The sequence below is a fragment of the Leptinotarsa decemlineata genome, unplaced genomic scaffold (assembly GCF_025532065.1).
Source record: "Leptinotarsa decemlineata unplaced genomic scaffold, Ldec_3_MD MMD2_tig00000010_RagTag_RagTag, whole genome shotgun sequence".
NCBI lineage: Eukaryota > Metazoa > Arthropoda > Insecta > Coleoptera > Chrysomelidae > Leptinotarsa > Leptinotarsa decemlineata.
In genome coordinates, this window is record NW_027412538.1 from 7,836,130 (window position 1) to 7,842,139 (window position 6,010).

The window sequence follows — 6,010 nt, forward strand, 5'->3', positions numbered from 1 at the left end:
TCGAAACCTAGGGTTACTTTTTTGAGATTTTGCATTCTGAGAAAACAATTGAAATCATTAAATAAAGGTGATTTTTCATTACCAAAAGTGTCTCGGAATTAAATAGTAATTATTTTGACAGTTTCAATTTTTGAGTAGCTGTATCTCCGGAAGTAGACTTTAGGGCCAAGTTTTGACTCTACATTTGAGATCAGCGGACCAAAATAATCAAGTCAATTTTTTTTTGAGAACGAGTCCGAGATTTTGAAACAAATATTCAGTGTTCTTTCATTTTTTTTTCGAAGCAACATTGCAAAATTTTATATAAAATAGTACCTGTAATAGCATTTTATTTTCAGGTGACTAGAGAACAAGTTTAGAAATTTTATATTCAATAATAGGCAGTGTTAATTTATTTATTATAAAAATAGCTGTGGTGTAATTAAAATTGATAAAAAAACCCAACTTTGAAATATGCTATACAAATATGTATAATATCCAATGTTTGAATGTTGTCAAGAATGTTTCTAGTTAAATGTTAGAGATTTTTATCTGAAAGCATTAACAGATTTGAAACCCAAATGAAGAGCGAGCTTACTTTATTGGAAAAAACCTTTTGGTTTTTACCTTCATCATATAGAAAAAAACAAACTACAGGTAACTGAAGTCGCTGTCTTCAGGAGAGGTAACTGTTATTTTGGATATAGATAACAAACAACAGTTTGAGGTTCATGTTTAAAATGAGTATCTTATTGATTAATTAACATAGGTATGTTGCTAAAATGCCGTGTACAAGGATCAGACCAGGATATGACTTCTATATTGGTACACATTATTTAGCAAATGTTTGATAGTATTTTTTTTAATATTCTCTTCATTAGTTTCACCTTTTAGAAACATTTGTGACCTATAATTCAGTAGTTACTTTCAGATTTCAAATCTGTTAATTTTAGACAATGAAAATCCAACTAAGGTTCAAATCTCTAACATTTCCTAATAGTCAAGTTGAATGTATATTATTGTTATAATCGGTATTGATGATTTTCCCTATAACTTATAGCTGGAGTATGAACTTATAGGTAGTTTTTGAAAAGTAGCATCCAAATTGAGGCTTGACATTAGATTGTTGAAGTCGTCAAGTCTGAGTCACAACACAAGATAATTAATTAATAAGAGTATTTGAAATTATATTGAAAATGATGAACATTTTATTTTCTGTAAGAATTACAGATCTGTAAGAATTACAGAATAGTATAATTAGGTAAAAATATTGAGATATCTCTAATCGATGGTTTTATATATATATATATATATATATATATATATATATATATATATATATATATATATATATATATATATATATATATATATATATATTTAAAATTCTTTTCACATTTTATGCTAAATAGCTATTTGTATTTTTTTATTAATCTTCCCAGAGTTTCTGATTTAATGAAACAAATTACTAAACACAATCCAATTCTTGGCACGATGCATATTTCTACTTTATAATATTTCAAAAATTTTTAAACTTAGTTTCACTGGGTGTGACCCAATTGCTACTTACAGTGGTTAGAAGCAACCAGGCATCATCTAATACCTATTTCATACACCAAACTTTCAGATGATCTTATGTTTCCAGGTTAATTACCGATGGTCTGCAGTATCTTTTATTTTAAGAAAGTTATCACAATGTAAATCAATGAGAGCGTTCGTATACACCACACTCTAAAGTAAAAGTATGGTGTATGGCCTGGAAGGGAATGAGGCTGCTGACTCCCTTGTAAAGGAGGATGTTGCAAGCAGCTTCATCGGACCAGAACCTGTTATTGGTTCACAGATGGATCAAAAACACTTTCTGGTTCTGGTGCAGGTGTTTTCAGTCGCAGACCCAGGACAGAGATATCAACCTGTCTAGGAACCTATGTGACTGTATTTCGAGCTGAAATTTACTCTTGGGAGAATCCAACCTCATACACAAGTCAATAAAAATATTCTCGGACAGTCAAGCGGCGTTGGAAGCTCTTGGCTCCTACCGAGCAACGCCTAAATTGGTAGCAAATTGCCAAAAACGACTCTCCTTGATAGGAAGACTTTGCCAAACAAAGATTGACCACTTGGATGGCAAAAATATTTATGGACATCTGGCAGAGTCTTTCAGGATTGGCTCACTCCAATGCGTTTATTCACCCTTTGAAGCTTGATACCAAACAGTTGTTGGATTACGGTAGGGCCTCCTCCCAGGTCACTGTTGTCTGAATCATCGGACTAGGACTGTCGGAAGACAGTGTGTGTCACTTTTGTTTGGAAAGTAATGAAACAGCAGCAGACCAACTCACTCTTGACCTAACCTAACCTATGTTGTATAAACGCTCCCATCGATTCATATAGTGGTAATTTTTCTATAGTAAAAGATGAAGTATTTGGTGTATGAACCAGTCATAAATCTAAGAAATGTATTAGAATTTGTCGCTACTGAATTATGTGAAAAACTCGCTGTCGCTATTACACGTTTTTTAGGCTCAAACATTTCTCAGAATGAATATGATTACTCCTATAATATATATTGTGATCTGGCCATAATGTGTATATACAGAGGTTAACATAAACGATTATTTTAATTTAGGAGGCAATTCCCTCATAAACTTTTGCCTTAACTTACTTGAAGGTTACTATTTTGAAATTTTAAGAAATTTAAAAATAAACTTTATTTCATCATTAATCAATTAAAAATTTAACTTTTTGTTTCTAAATTTTTTTAATAAGAACAAATTATGCTTGCTTGAAACAAAATTCTACGAAGAAATTGAATTTTGCTAAAATGATAATTGCATCAAAACTGATGCCTCTGATTTAATTGAAAATACCTTGGACTTTGTGTTTTGCAAAAGAAACAAGTTATGACATCAGTTCATATGAATTTTGTTTCAATCATGATGGGAATCGACCCCTGAATTCAAATATATCACTTAAGATGTATCTATCATAACAGGAGATGGTGGTCATATCCACTGACTCGAGATTGAGTTGTGCTTTCCTATTCAGGACTATTTTGCCTTCGTTCTCCTTTGTACTGTCGAATTCAGTGTTCTTCATTGCTTTCCTGATGATGCCAAGTATTCGTGTCGGCAAAACTTTGAAAAACTCGTTCAAAAAATGTCAATATTTAGAGTTTTCAGATCAAAAGAAATATTAGCTGTGGTGTTAACTTTATAGCGTCTTTCGTACCGATGATATAATATATGAGGTGAGGAAGAATGATTATGATGTAAAGTGATAAGTGTTATCGATATTTGAATCATAGAAAAATACAAACAAATCTATCACGATAAACCCCTACAGAGATTTACCAAATCAAAAATTTCTAAAATGTATATTTGAAAAACATGTTTAATTAAATACATATATTACACATTAGAAATTATTTGTATTGTTTTATCCAATAATAATTGTATAATCCTATGAGGGTTTTAATTCTTCATCAAAAAAATACTAATATAGAGACTAGGGATTCAGATGATCTATATTGAACAGGGACTAAAAATATCTTACTCGATTCAGCTGTTTAGTTTGTTGGTGAGACGCATAAAAGTAAGAAGTGTTTTGCATGTTCGGCGATTTACTGAAGTCGAAAAAAATTTATTAAAGAATTAACATGAAGTAAAGATTTTATGTAAAAAACGCTCAAAAACACTTGAAATGATTGTAATTTGGGTCAGAAAAATGTTAACAAGATATACAAGCTTTTCACAGAATGCCAAAAAAATGTGGATGACGAATACTCGTCCTGAACGACCCAACACATCAACAACCGATGAATATGTTTAGAAAGTGAAGAAAATTGTTATGACTCTTGCATCATTATAATGTACCTGCTCACTCGTCTTGCTTGTTCGTAATTTTTTGGCCAAAAAACCATGCCTCAGCCATCGAATTCACTAGATTTGGCCCCTGCGATTTTTTCCTGTTCCCAAAATTGAAGAGACCTATGAAAGGACGGCATTTTGCGAAGATTGAGATAAAAAACTGAGAGAGCTCAAGGACAGAACAAAAACTGCATATAAGAACTACTTCAAGAATTGGAAAAAACGCTAGCACAAGTGTATTATATCTGAGGGGGGTTACTTTGAAGAGAACAAAATAGAAATTGATGAATATTTTTGAGAAAAATGAAAATTCACCTTATTTTTTTAAAAAGCATCGTACACTAGACATCATGAAGCCAACATGGCAGGAAACAGGCCTGCAATAGAACTATTAGGGAAGAAATGTACCACAGTTCTATCAGAAAGTAAACCAACTACCTCACAAAGACTCAACTGTGTTGAAATCATGATCAAATATTCAAGGAAAGGATATACCTATAAGGAATACTGGATTCTCTATTTTCTGTGCGTAATGTGTCGTATTCCATGTTAAAATCGTGGTTATTCTCTAAAAGGTGGCAAGCAAAGGTGGATTTCATTTTCTTCAGCTCAAAACCTTTATGTTCGGCGATTCTAGTTTTGAAATTTCTTGAAGTCCTTCCTATTGGAACATGATTCACATGTCAGTTTGTAGACCCTTGATTTATCTTTGTTCTTTTTTTGACTTGTTGTTCATTATATATCTACACAAGAAGTTGGTTTCATTTGCTCTTCAAATATTCTCTTTTGTTTGTCGTCTTTTTATTTTATTCCATGATTGGTGTTAGTGTTTTTTATATGGTCTGTTTGAAAAGTTTTTTGTTCCTGTTAACATTGTCAACATATACATAGATATGTGAACTAAGTTTTGCTCAAATTGTTTTTCTGGGTATTTGTGTTTTTGAATTGTTTCTTTTCTTTTATACCAGATTTTTTAACAAGCTTTGTCAATAAGATTGTATTTTCTTGGACAATAAAGTATACGTCTATCTACCTATACAAATAAATGAATTCTTTGAAAATTGAATTTTACTGAAGAGTTTTTCCGAAGGGCTTCGGGTATTACCCAGTATTTCTCTCTCTCTCTCTATTTTGGATGGTCGTTGCTTCCTATCGTCAGGCGCATATGACCAATGCTCCTCCTGTTGGTTAACAGGAGCTTCGTCGGGGGGCGCAGCGGTCTTGCACTAAGCAATGCTGCCACCCATTTTTTTTAACTTTTTATAATAAAAAAACACTAGTTTTTTTTTTAACAAAAACAGTTTGATTATTTGAAGTCGCCTCCTACTTGGGAGACCTTTTGATAATTTTTCACATATATAGCCCCCTTTACGTGGTTATCCGAACCACCCCGGCCTGGATACCGGCGTGAATAAAGGGGGCCACTTATTCTTCACTTTTTTAGACACTTCACATTTTAGTTTTAATACGACACAACACAAAACGGAGCCCCATGATAGCACATGGCATCCGCGTACCTTCTTTGTGGACGGACGTTATCAGCACGTCCGTCCCCTACCACGGCCACCACGGAACTCTACCCAGTATTTCATTTGTTATATATTATGTTATTGAATTCAAAGTCATTTTGGTCTAGACATACTGACAATAGTTGAAGAATATCAGAATAAATTTATAGGGTTGTATGATTTTTTTTATAGAACTTTATCTATGAATTTGTGAGAATTTTCTTGAGTATAGTATTCAGTATAGAAAAGTTCTCTGATTTGTGAGAATTTCATTTTGTGGATATCTCACACACTTTTGTGTCTTCTAAATATAAAATTTTTTGGAATGCACAGAATGCTATGGTTCTCATATCTGAAATGGACCTTTATACAGTTGAATAAAATTTGCATTTGGCTTTGACGCTTGAATACTACTTGTAGTACGAAGACCTGCATCTTCATTTTGAATGTTGGTCTATTTTGAACAGTAGTGTTTTTCTATTGAATGAAGCAATATTTCAGAAATTTACTGTTGAATTCAAGAATTTGCCATAACTAATATGTGACATCATTGGAGGAATACAGATTTTTTTCTTACTTTGGTACCCTCTCTCTCTCTAGGTTCTCTTGGCTATTGCTTCCGTGCGGCGCATTTGTACCCTCTTGTCTAAAGTC